The sequence below is a fragment of the Chiloscyllium punctatum genome, chromosome 12, assembly GCF_047496795.1.
Source record: "Chiloscyllium punctatum isolate Juve2018m chromosome 12, sChiPun1.3, whole genome shotgun sequence".
Taxonomy (NCBI): domain Eukaryota; kingdom Metazoa; phylum Chordata; class Chondrichthyes; order Orectolobiformes; family Hemiscylliidae; genus Chiloscyllium; species Chiloscyllium punctatum.
The window spans coordinates 10,796,402-10,808,402 of NC_092750.1; the positions used below are offsets into that span (position 1 = coordinate 10,796,402).

At 52.8% G+C, this 12,001-nt stretch overlaps 8 non-coding genes across 8 annotated transcripts; all 8 read left to right on the forward strand.

Annotated features, from left to right (window-relative positions):
- The first annotated feature begins 1,077 nt into the window (after positions 1-1,077).
- trnaf-gaa (transfer RNA phenylalanine (anticodon GAA)) lies at positions 1,078-1,150 on the forward strand. The gene has a single exon. It is a non-coding gene; the product is annotated as a tRNA-Phe (tRNA).
- Positions 1,151-2,333: 1,183 nt separating this feature from the next.
- Positions 2,334-2,406, forward strand: trnaf-gaa (transfer RNA phenylalanine (anticodon GAA)). Its single transcript has one exon. It is a non-coding gene; the product is annotated as a tRNA-Phe (tRNA).
- A 1,183-nt stretch (positions 2,407-3,589) lies between these two features.
- trnaf-gaa (transfer RNA phenylalanine (anticodon GAA)) lies at positions 3,590-3,662 on the forward strand. Its single transcript has one exon. It is a non-coding gene; the product is annotated as a tRNA-Phe (tRNA).
- A 2,427-nt stretch (positions 3,663-6,089) lies between these two features.
- trnaf-gaa (transfer RNA phenylalanine (anticodon GAA)) lies at positions 6,090-6,162 on the forward strand. The gene has a single exon. It is a non-coding gene; the product is annotated as a tRNA-Phe (tRNA).
- A 1,183-nt stretch (positions 6,163-7,345) lies between these two features.
- Positions 7,346-7,418, forward strand: trnaf-gaa (transfer RNA phenylalanine (anticodon GAA)). The gene has a single exon. It is a non-coding gene; the product is annotated as a tRNA-Phe (tRNA).
- Positions 7,419-8,601: 1,183 nt separating this feature from the next.
- trnaf-gaa (transfer RNA phenylalanine (anticodon GAA)) lies at positions 8,602-8,674 on the forward strand. Its single transcript has one exon. It is a non-coding gene; the product is annotated as a tRNA-Phe (tRNA).
- A 1,183-nt stretch (positions 8,675-9,857) lies between these two features.
- Positions 9,858-9,930, forward strand: trnaf-gaa (transfer RNA phenylalanine (anticodon GAA)). Its single transcript has one exon. It is a non-coding gene; the product is annotated as a tRNA-Phe (tRNA).
- A 1,183-nt stretch (positions 9,931-11,113) lies between these two features.
- Positions 11,114-11,186, forward strand: trnaf-gaa (transfer RNA phenylalanine (anticodon GAA)). Its single transcript has one exon. It is a non-coding gene; the product is annotated as a tRNA-Phe (tRNA).
- Positions 11,187-12,001: the final 815 nt, after the last annotated feature.

A 12,001-nucleotide genomic window follows, 5' to 3' on the forward strand; every position in this document is an offset into this window, starting at 1 on the left:
TTGCCTCTCACCCTTCTCCTGCAGCCATTCGATGCCTTTTGCTTCCAGTCTCATGGCACATTTCTTCTGATTGGCTGCGTAAGGAGCATTCCAAAACAGTCAAATAATCAAATCGACAAACCCTCAATCCTGCACCAATTCCAATTCTCCGACTCTTCATTGACCAACATCTGCGAACGCACAAAACACTCTTTGAGTCAGCGACGCGTCCATGCTGGCCTTTGCACTCTCTCTCTCTCTATCAAACACTCCCTCGCTCGTAAGCTTGCTGACGGCCAGCTGTTCCAGCTTGCAAAAACCGGTGATCCCTGATCGCAATGGAAAAGTTGCAGGAGAGACGCTGACATGCGCATGGCCGCCTGACTTTAGGTTGATTTGAGCGTTCCAGAGGCGCGCCTTGGGAAATCGCTTTGGACTGTTCCTTGTTTTCGACACAAGCGGTCACTTCAGAAGTGATTGTGCAGAATGACGATGGAAAAGTATTCACAAACAGAGTCGGTGGTGTAAACAGGCAGTGACTTACATGCCGCTTTGGAGATGGTTGCGGAGAACTTGGGAATCCTCAAGCCTGCAGAGTAAGAACTGATGGTTTTCACAGTGGACGGACTGAAGCCGGAGCAGAGGCGATGAGTTCAAATTGTTCCGGTGCGTCGGCTCGCTCGCAAAGCAGCTTAGACCGATACTGACCGTTTGCAGACGGATGGCATCACGTGCAGCAGTTCGAGAGCTAGAGGAGAGATGGGGTGAAGCTGGCGAGAGATGTTGACGGTGAACGGAGCACGACGTGGAACTTGTCGAGGACTGGAGTGACCAGTTCCTGGTTGTGCATTCGACGAGCGAGTCGACCAGCGCCAAGCTGTCAACTTCAGAAATGATGGTGCAGAATCAACGACAGTGTCGATATAGACGGCATAAAGAGGCAGCGGCTGAAGCCAACTGTCCGGCGAGAAAACAGGCTGGGAAATTTTGCCGGAAGGAGTCGATGTCGTGAGGAGATTTGGAACAAAAACGCAGGGCAAATCCCAAGTGAATGTGGCGGCGAGCAAAGTGCTGCAGCGTGCCGAACTGGCTGCAGCTGCCGAAATAGCTCAGTTGGGTAAGCGTTAGACTGAAGATCTAAAGGTCCCCGGTTCAATCCTGGGTTTCGGCAGGTGCAGAGTCGCTCGCGCGCTCCGTCCTTCGTTTAACTGCGACGGAGGCGAGTGAATGAAGGTGGAGCTCTGCACCTGGTCTTGCTGGCGCGAGGGTGGTTTGCATTGCCTCTCACCCTCCTCCTGCAGCCATTCGATGCCTTTTGCTTCCAGTCTCATGGCACATTTCTTCTGATTGGCTGCGTAAGGAGCATTCCAAAACAGTCAAATAATCAAATCGACAAACCCTCAATCCTGCACCTATTCCAATTCTCCGACTCTTCATTGACCAACATCTGCGAACGCACAAAACACTCTTTGAGTCAGCGACGCGTCCATGCTGGCCTTTGCACTCTCTCTCTCTCTATCAAACACTCCCTCGCTCGTAAGCTTGCTGACGGCCAGCTGTTCCAGCTTGCAAAAACCGGTGATCCCTGATCGCAATGGAAAAGTTGCAGGAGAGACGCTGACATGCGCATGGCCGCCTGACTTTAGGTTGATTTGAGCGTTCCAGAGGCGCGCCTTGGGAAATCGCTTTGGACTGTTCCTTGTTTTCGACACAAGCGGTCACTTCAGAAGTGATTGTGCAGAATGACGATGGAAAAGTATTCACAAACAGAGTCGGTGGTGTAAACAGGCAGTGACTTACATGCCGCTTTGGAGATGGTTGCGGAGAACTTGGGAATCCTCAAGCCTGCAGAGTAAGAACTGATGGTTTTCACAGTGGACGGACTGAAGCCGGAGCAGAGGCGATGAGTTCAAATTGTTCCGGTGCGTCGGCTCGCTCGCAAAGCAGCTTAGACCGATACTGACCGTTTGCAGACGGATGGCATCACGTGCAGCAGTTCGAGAGCTAGAGGAGAGATGGGGTGAAGCTGGCGAGAGATGTTGACGGTGAACGGAGCACGACGTGGAACTTGTCGAGGACTGGAGTGACCAGTTCCTGGTTGTGCATTCGACGAGCGAGTCGACCAGCGCCAAGCTGTCAACTTCAGAAATGATGGTGCAGAATCAACGACAGTGTCGATATAGACGGCATAAAGAGGCAGCGGCTGAAGCCAACTGTCCGGCGAGAAAACAGGCTGGGAAATTTTGCCGGAAGGAGTCGATGTCGTGAGGAGATTTGGAACAAAAACGCAGGGCAAATCCCAAGTGAATGTGGCGGCGAGCAAAGTGCTGCAGCGTGCCGAGCTGGCTGCAGCTGCCGAAATAGCTCAGTTGGGTAAGCGTTAGACTGAAGATCTAAAGGTCCCCGGTTCAATCCTGGGTTTCGGCAGGTGCAGAGTCGCTCGCGCGCTCCGTCCTTCGTTTAACTGCGACGGAGGCGAGTGAATGAAGGTGAAGCTCTGCACCTGGTCTTGCTGGCGCGAGGGTGGTTTGCATTGCCTCTCACCCTCCTCCTGCAGCCATTCGATGCCTTTTGCTTCCAGTCTCATGGCACATTTCTTCTGATTGGCTGCGTAAGGAGCATTCCAAAACAGTCAAATAATCAAATCGACAAACCCTCAATCCTGCACCTATTCCAATTCTCCGACTCTTCATTGACCAACATCTGCGAACGCACAAAACACTCTTTGAGTCAGCGACGCGTCCATGCTGGCCTTTGCACTCTCTCTCTCTCTATCAAACACTCCCTCGCTCGTAAGCTTGCTGACGGCCAGCTGTTCCAGCTTGCAAAAACCGGTGATCCCTGATCGCAATGGAAAAGTTGCAGGAGAGACGCTGACATGCGCATGGCCGCCTGACTTTAGGTTGATTTGAGCGTTCCAGAGGCGCGCCTTGGGAAATCGCTTTGGACTGTTCCTTGTTTTCGACACAAGCGGTCACTTCAGAAGTGATTGTGCAGAATGACGATGGAAAAGTATTCACAAACAGAGTCGGTGGTGTAAACAGGCAGTGACTTACATGCCGCTTTGGAGATGGTTGCGGAGAACTTGGGAATCCTCAAGCCTGCAGAGTAAGAACTGATGGTTTTCACAGTGGACGGACTGAAGCCGGAGCAGAGGCGATGAGTTCAAATTGTTCCGGTGCGTCGGCTCGCTCGCAAAGCAGCTTAGACCGATACTGACCGTTTGCAGACGGATGGCATCACGTGCAGCAGTTCGAGAGCTAGAGGAGAGATGGGGTGAAGCTGGCGAGAGATGTTGACGGTGAACGGAGCACGACGTGGAACTTGTCGAGGACTGGAGGGACCAGTTCCTGGTTGTGCATTCGACGAGCGAGTCGACCAGAGCCAAGCTGTCAACTTCAGAAATGATGGTGCAGAATCAACGACAGTGTCGATATAGACGGCATAAAGAGGCAGCGGCTGAAGCCAACTGTCCGGCGAGAAAACAGGCTGGGAAATTTTGCCGGAAGGAGTCGATGTCGTGAGGAGATTTGGAACAAAAACGCAGGGCAAGTCCCAAGTGAATGTGGCGGCGAGCAAAGTGCTGCAGCGTGCCGAGCTGGCTGCAGCTGCCGAAATAGCTCAGTTGGGAGAGCGTTAGACTGAAGATCTAAAGGTCCCCGGTTCAATCCCGGGTTTCGGCAGGTGCAGAGTCGCTCGCGCGCTCCGTCCTTCGTTTAACTGCGACGGAGGCGAGTGAATGAAGGTGAAGCTCTGCACCTGGTCTTGCTGGCGCGAGGGTGGTTTGCATTGCCTCTCACCCTCCTCCTGCAGCCATTCGATGCCTTTTGCTTCCAGTCTCATGGCACATTTCTTCTGATTGGCTGCGTAAGGAGCATTCCAAAACAGTCAAATAATCAAATCGACAAACCCTCAATCCTGCACCAATTCCAATTCTCCGACTCTTCATTGACCAACATCTGCGAACGCACAAAACACTCTTTGAGTCAGCGACGCGTCCATGCTGGCCTTTGCACTCTCTCTCTCTCTATCAAACACTCCCTCGCTCGTAAGCTTGCTGACGGCCAGCTGTTCCAGCTTGCAAAAACCGGTGATCCCTGATCGCAATGGAAAAGTTGCAGGAGAGACGCTGACATGCGCATGGCCGCCTGACTTTAGGTTGATTTGAGCGTTCCAGAGGCGCGCCTTGGGAAATCGCTTTGGACTGTTCCTTGTTTTCGACACAAGCGGTCACTTCAGAAGTGATTGTGCAGAATGACGATGGAAAAGTATTCACAAACAGAGTCGGTGGTGTAAACAGGCAGTGACTTACATGCCGCTTTGGAGATGGTTGCGGAGAACTTGGGAATCCTCAAGCCTGCAGAGTAAGAACTGATGGTTTTCACAGTGGACGGACTGAAGCCGGAGCAGAGGCGATGAGTTCAAATTGTTCCGGTGCGTCGGCTCGCTCGCAAAGCAGCTTAGACCGATACTGACCGTTTGCAGACGGATGGCATCACGTGCAGCAGTTCGAGAGCTAGAGGAGAGATGGGGTGAAGCTGGCGAGAGATGTTGACGGTGAACGGAGCACGACGTGGAACTTGTCGAGGACTGGAGGGACCAGTTCCTGGTTGTGCATTCGACGAGCGAGTCGACCAGAGCCAAGCTGTCAACTTCAGAAATGATGGTGCAGAATCAACGACAGTGTCGATATAGACGGCATAAAGAGGCAGCGGCTGAAGCCAACTGTCCGGCGAGAAAACAGGCTGGGAAATTTTGCCGGAAGGAGTCGATGTCGTGAGGAGATTTGGAACAAAAACGCAGGGCAAATCCCAAGTGAATGTGGCGGCGAGCAAAGTGCTGCAGCGTGCCGAACTGGCTGCAGCTGCCGAAATAGCTCAGTTGGGTAAGCGTTAGACTGAAGATCTAAAGGTCCTGGGTTTCGGCAGGTGCAGAGTCGCTCGCGCGCTCCGTCCTTCGTTTAACTGCGACGGAGGCGAGTGAATGAAGGTGAAGCTCTGCACCTGGTCTTGCTGGCGCGAGGGTGGTTTGCATTGCCTCTCACCCTCCTCCTGCAGCCATTCGATGCCTTTTGCTTCCAGTCTCATGGCACATTTCTTCTGATTGGCTGCGTAAGGAGCATTCCAAAACAGTCAAATAATCAAATCGACAAACCCTCAATCCTGCACCTATTCCAATTCTCCGACTCTTCATTGACCAACATCTGCGAACGCACAAAACACTCTTTGAGTCAGCGACGCGTCCATGCTGGCCTTTGCACTCTCTCTCTCTCTATCAAACACTCCCTCGCTCGTAAGCTTGCTGACGGCCAGCTGTTCCAGCTTGCAAAAACCGGTGATCCCTGATCGCAATGGAAAAGTTGCAGGAGAGACGCTGACATGCGCATGGCCGCCTGACTTTAGGTTGATTTGAGCGTTCCAGAGGCGCGCCTTGGGAAATCGCTTTGGACTGTTCCTTGTTTTCGACACAAGCGGTCACTTCAGAAGTGATTGTGCAGAATGACGATGGAAAAGTATTCACAAACAGAGTCGGTGGTGTAAACAGGCAGTGACTTACATGCCGCTTTGGAGATGGTTGCGGAGAACTTGGGAATCCTCAAGCCTGCAGAGTAAGAACTGATGGTTTTCACAGTGGACGGACTGAAGCCGGAGCAGAGGCGATGAGTTCAAATTGTTCCGGTGCGTCGGCTCGCTCGCAAAGCAGCTTAGACCGATACTGACCGTTTGCAGACGGATGGCATCACGTGCAGCAGTTCGAGAGCTAGAGGAGAGATGGGGTGAAGCTGGCGAGAGATGTTGACGGTGAACGGAGCACGACGTGGAACTTGTCGAGGACTGGAGGGACCAGTTCCTGGTTGTGCATTCGACGAGCGAGTCGACCAGAGCCAAGCTGTCAACTTCAGAAATGATGGTGCAGAATCAACGACAGTGTCGATATAGACGGCATAAAGAGGCAGCGGCTGAAGCCAACTGTCCGGCGAGAAAACAGGCTGGGAAATTTTGCCGGAAGGAGTCGATGTCGTGAGGAGATTTGGAACAAAAACGCAGGGCAAGTCCCAAGTGAATGTGGCGGCGAGCAAACTGCTGCAGCGTGCCGAGCTGGCTGCAGCTGCCGAAATAGCTCAGTTGGGAGAGCGTTAGACTGAAGATCTAAAGGTCCCCGGTTCAATCCCGGGTTTCGGCAGGTGCAGAGTCGCTCGCGCGCTCCGTCCTTCGTTTAACTGCGACGGAGGCGAGTGAATGAAGGTGAAGCTCTGCACCTGGTCTTGCTGGCGCGAGGGTGGTTTGCATTGCCTCTCACCCTTCTCCTGCAGCCATTCGATGCCTTTTGCTTCCAGTCTCATGGCACATTTCTTCTGATTGGCTGCGTAAGGAGCATTCCAAAACAGTCAAATAATCAAATCGACAAACCCTCAATCCTGCACCAATTCCAATTCTCCGACTCTTCATTGACCAACATCTGCGAACGCACAAAACACTCTTTGAGTCAGCGACGCGTCCATGCTGGCCTTTGCACTCTCTCTCTCTCTATCAAACACTCCCTCGCTCGTAAGCTTGCTGACGGCCAGCTGTTCCAGCTTGCAAAAACCGGTGATCCCTGATCGCAATGGAAAAGTTGCAGGAGAGACGCTGACATGCGCATGGCCGCCTGACTTTAGGTTGATTTGAGCGTTCCAGAGGCGCGCCTTGGGAAATCGCTTTGGACTGTTCCTTGTTTTCGACACAAGCGGTCACTTCAGAAGTGATTGTGCAGAATGACGATGGAAAAGTATTCACAAACAGAGTCGGTGGTGTAAACAGGCAGTGACTTACATGCCGCTTTGGAGATGGTTGCGGAGAACTTGGGAATCCTCAAGCCTGCAGAGTAAGAACTGATGGTTTTCACAGTGGACGGACTGAAGCCGGAGCAGAGGCGATGAGTTCAAATTGTTCCGGTGCGTCGGCTCGCTCGCAAAGCAGCTTAGACCGATACTGACCGTTTGCAGACGGATGGCATCACGTGCAGCAGTTCGAGAGCTAGAGGAGAGATGGGGTGAAGCTGGCGAGAGATGTTGACGGTGAACGGAGCACGACGTGGAACTTGTCGAGGACTGGAGTGACCAGTTCCTGGTTGTGCATTCGACGAGCGAGTCGACCAGCGCCAAGCTGTCAACTTCAGAAATGATGGTGCAGAATCAACGACAGTGTCGATATAGACGGCATAAAGAGGCAGCGGCTGAAGCCAACTGTCCGGCGAGAAAACAGGCTGGGAAATTTTGCCGGAAGGAGTCGATGTCGTGAGGAGATTTGGAACAAAAACGCAGGGCAAATCCCAAGTGAATGTGGCGGCGAGCAAAGTGCTGCAGCGTGCCGAGCTGGCTGCAGCTGCCGAAATAGCTCAGTTGGGTAAGCGTTAGACTGAAGATCTAAAGGTCCCCGGTTCAATCCTGGGTTTCGGCAGGTGCAGAGTCGCTCGCGCGCTCCGTCCTTCGTTTAACTGCGACGGAGGCGAGTGAATGAAGGTGAAGCTCTGCACCTGGTCTTGCTGGCGCGAGGGTGGTTTGCATTGCCTCTCACCCTCCTCCTGCAGCCATTCGATGCCTTTTGCTTCCAGTCTCATGGCACATTTCTTCTGATTGGCTGCGTAAGGAGCATTCCAAAACAGTCAAATAATCAAATCGACAAACCCTCAATCCTGCACCAATTCCAATTCTCCGACTCTTCATTGACCAACATCTGCGAACGCACAAAACACTCTTTGAGTCAGCGACGCGTCCATGCTGGCCTTTGCACTCTCTCTCTCTCTATCAAACACTCCCTCGCTCGTAAGCTTGCTGACGGCCAGCTGTTCCAGCTTGCAAAAACCGGTGATCCCTGATCGCAATGGAAAAGTTGCAGGAGAGACGCTGACATGCGCATGGCCGCCTGACTTTAGGTTGATTTGAGCGTTCCAGAGGCGCGCCTTGGGAAATCGCTTTGGACTGTTCCTTGTTTTCGACACAAGCGGTCACTTCAGAAGTGATTGTGCAGAATGACGATGGAAAAGTATTCACAAACAGAGTCGGTGGTGTAAACAGGCAGTGACTTACATGCCGCTTTGGAGATGGTTGCGGAGAACTTGGGAATCCTCAAGCCTGCAGAGTAAGAACTGATGGTTTTCACAGTGGACGGACTGAAGCCGGAGCAGAGGCGATGAGTTCAAATTGTTCCGGTGCGTCGGCTCGCTCGCAAAGCAGCTTAGACCGATACTGACCGTTTGCAGACGGATGGCATCACGTGCAGCAGTTCGAGAGCTAGAGGAGAGATGGGGTGAAGCTGGCGAGAGATGTTGACGGTGAACGGAGCACGACGTGGAACTTGTCGAGGACTGGAGTGACCAGTTCCTGGTTGTGCATTCGACGAGCGAGTCGACCAGCGCCAAGCTGTCAACTTCAGAAATGATGGTGCAGAATCAACGACAGTGTCGATATAGACGGCATAAAGAGGCAGCGGCTGAAGCCAACTGTCCGGCGAGAAAACAGGCTGGGAAATTTTGCCGGAAGGAGTCGATGTCGTGAGGAGATTTGGAACAAAAACGCAGGGCAAATCCCAAGTGAATGTGGCGGCGAGCAAAGTGCTGCAGCGTGCCGAACTGGCTGCAGCTGCCGAAATAGCTCAGTTGGGTAAGCGTTAGACTGAAGATCTAAAGGTCCCCGGTTCAATCCTGGGTTTCGGCAGGTGCAGAGTCGCTCGCGCGCTCCGTCCTTCGTTTAACTGCGACGGAGGCGAGTGAATGAAGGTGGAGCTCTGCACCTGGTCTTGCTGGCGCGAGGGTGGTTTGCATTGCCTCTCACCCTCCTCCTGCAGCCATTCGATGCCTTTTGCTTCCAGTCTCATGGCACATTTCTTCTGATTGGCTGCGTAAGGAGCATTCCAAAACAGTCAAATAATCAAATCGACAAACCCTCAATCCTGCACCAATTCCAATTCTCCGACTCTTCATTGACCAACATCTGCGAACGCACAAAACACTCTTTGAGTCAGCGACGCGTCCATGCTGGCCTTTGCACTCTCTCTCTCTCTATCAAACACTCCCTCGCTCGTAAGCTTGCTGACGGCCAGCTGTTCCAGCTTGCAAAAACCGGTGATCCCTGATCGCAATGGAAAAGTTGCAGGAGAGACGCTGACATGCGCATGGCCGCCTGACTTTAGGTTGATTTGAGCGTTCCAGAGGCGCGCCTTGGGAAATCGCTTTGGACTGTTCCTTGTTTTCGACACAAGCGGTCACTTCAGAAGTGATTGTGCAGAATGACGATGGAAAAGTATTCACAAACAGAGTCGGTGGTGTAAACAGGCAGTGACTTACATGCCGCTTTGGAGATGGTTGCGGAGAACTTGGGAATCCTCAAGCCTGCAGAGTAAGAACTGATGGTTTTCACAGTGGACGGACTGAAGCCGGAGCAGAGGCGATGAGTTCAAATTGTTCCGGTGCGTCGGCTCGCTCGCAAAGCAGCTTAGACCGATACTGACCGTTTGCAGACGGATGGCATCACGTGCAGCAGTTCGAGAGCTAGAGGAGAGATGGGGTGAAGCTGGCGAGAGATGTTGACGGTGAACGGAGCACGACGTGGAACTTGTCGAGGACTGGAGGGACCAGTTCCTGGTTGTGCATTCGACGAGCGAGTCGACCAGAGCCAAGCTGTCAACTTCAGAAATGATGGTGCAGAATCAACGACAGTGTCGATATAGACGGCATAAAGAGGCAGCGGCTGAAGCCAACTGTCCGGCGAGAAAACAGGCTGGGAAATTTTGCCGGAAGGAGTCGATGTCGTGAGGAGATTTGGAACAAAAACGCAGGGCAAATCCCAAGTGAATGTGGCGGCGAGCAAAGTGCTGCAGCGTGCCGAACTGGCTGCAGCTGCCGAAATAGCTCAGTTGGGTAAGCGTTAGACTGAAGATCTAAAGGTCCCCGGTTCAATCCCGGGTTTCGGCAGGTGCAGAGTCGCTCGCGCGCTCCGTCCTTCGTTTAACTGCGACGGAGGCGAGTGAATGAAGGTGAAGCTCTGCACCTGGTCTTGCTGGCGCGAGGGTGGTTTGCATTGCCTCTCACCCTCCTCCTGCAGCCATTCGATGCCTTTTGCTTCCAGTCTCATGGCACATTTCTTCTGATTGGCTGCGTAAGGAGCATTCCAAAACAGTCAAATAATCAAATCGACAAACCCTCAATCCTGCACCAATTCCAATTCTCCGACTCTTCATTGACCAACATCTGCGAACGCACAAAACACTCTTTGAGTCAGCGACGCGTCCATGCTGGCCTTTGCACTCTCTCTCTCTCTATCAAACACTCCCTCGCTCGTAAGCTTGCTGACGGCCAGCTGTTCCAGCTTGCAAAAACCGGTGATCCCTGATCGCAATGGAAAAGTTGCAGGAGAGACGCTGACATGCGCATGGCCGCCTGACTTTAGGTTGATTTGAGCGTTCCAGAGGCGCGCCTTGGGAAATCGCTTTGGACTGTTCCTTGTTTTCGACACAAGCGGTCACTTCAGAAGTGATTGTGCAGAATGACGATGGAAAAGTATTCACAAACAGAGTCGGTGGTGTAAACAGGCAGTGACTTACATGCCGCTTTGGAGATGGTTGCGGAGAACTTGGGAATCCTCAAGCCTGCAGAGTAAGAACTGATGGTTTTCACAGTGGACGGACTGAAGCCGGAGCAGAGGCGATGAGTTCAAATTGTTCCGGTGCGTCGGCTCGCTCGCAAAGCAGCTTAGACCGATACTGACCGTTTGCAGACGGATGGCATCACGTGCAGCAGTTCGAGAGCTAGAGGAGAGATGGGGTGAAGCTGGCGAGAGATGTTGACGGTGAACGGAGCACGACGTGGAACTTGTCGAGGACTGGAGGGACCAGTTCCTGGTTGTGCATTCGACGAGCGAGTCGACCAGAGCCAAGCTGTCAACTTCAGAAATGATGGTGCAGAATCAACGACAGTGTCGATATAGACGGCATAAAGAGGCAGCGGCTGAAGCCAACTGTCCGGCGAGAAAACAGGCTGGGAAATTTTGCCGGAAGGAGTCGATGTCGTGAGGAGATTTGGAACAAAAACGCAGGGCAAATCCCAAGTGAATGTGGCGGCGAGCAAAGTGCTGCAGCGTGCCGAACTGGCTGCAGCTGCCGAAATAGCTCAGTTGGGTAAGCGTTAGACTGAAGATCTAAAGGTCCCCGGTTCAATCCTGGGTTTCGGCAGGTGCAGAGTCGCTCGCGCGCTCCGTCCTTCGTTTAACTGCGACGGAGGCGAGTGAATGAAGGTGAAGCTCTGCACCTGGTCTTGCTGGCGCGAGGGTGGTTTGCATTGCCTCTCACCCTCCTCCTGCAGCCATTCGATGCCTTTTGCTTCCAGTCTCATGGCACATTTCTTCTGATTGGCTGCGTAAGGAGCATTCCAAAACAGTCAAATAATCAAATCGACAAACCCTCAATCCTGCACCAATTCCAATTCTCCGACTCTTCATTGACCAACATCTGCGAACGCACAAAACGCTCTTTGAGTCAGCGACGCGTCCATGCTGGCCTTTGCACTCTCTCTCTCTCTATCAAACACTCCCTCGCTCGTAAGCTTGCTGACGGCCAGCTGTTCCAGCTTGCAAAAACCGGTGATCCCTGATCGCAATGGAAAAGTTGCAGGAGAGACGCTGACATGCGCATGGCCGCCTGACTTTAGGTTGATTTGAGCGTTCCAGAGGCGCGCCTTGGGAAATCGCTTTGGACTGTACCTTGTTTTCGACACAAGCGGTCACTTCAGAAGTGATTGTGCAGAATGACGATGGAAAAGTATTCACAAACAGAGTCGGTGGTGTAAACAGGCAGTGACTTACATGCCGCTTTGGAGATGGTTGCGGAGAACTTGGGAATCCTCAAGCCTGCAGAGTAAGAACTGATGGTTTTCACAGTGGACGGACTGAAGCCGGAGCAGAGGCGATGAGTTCAAATTGTTCCGGTGCGTCGGCTCGCTCGCAAAGCAGCTTAGACCGATACTGACCGTTTGCAGACGGATGGCATCA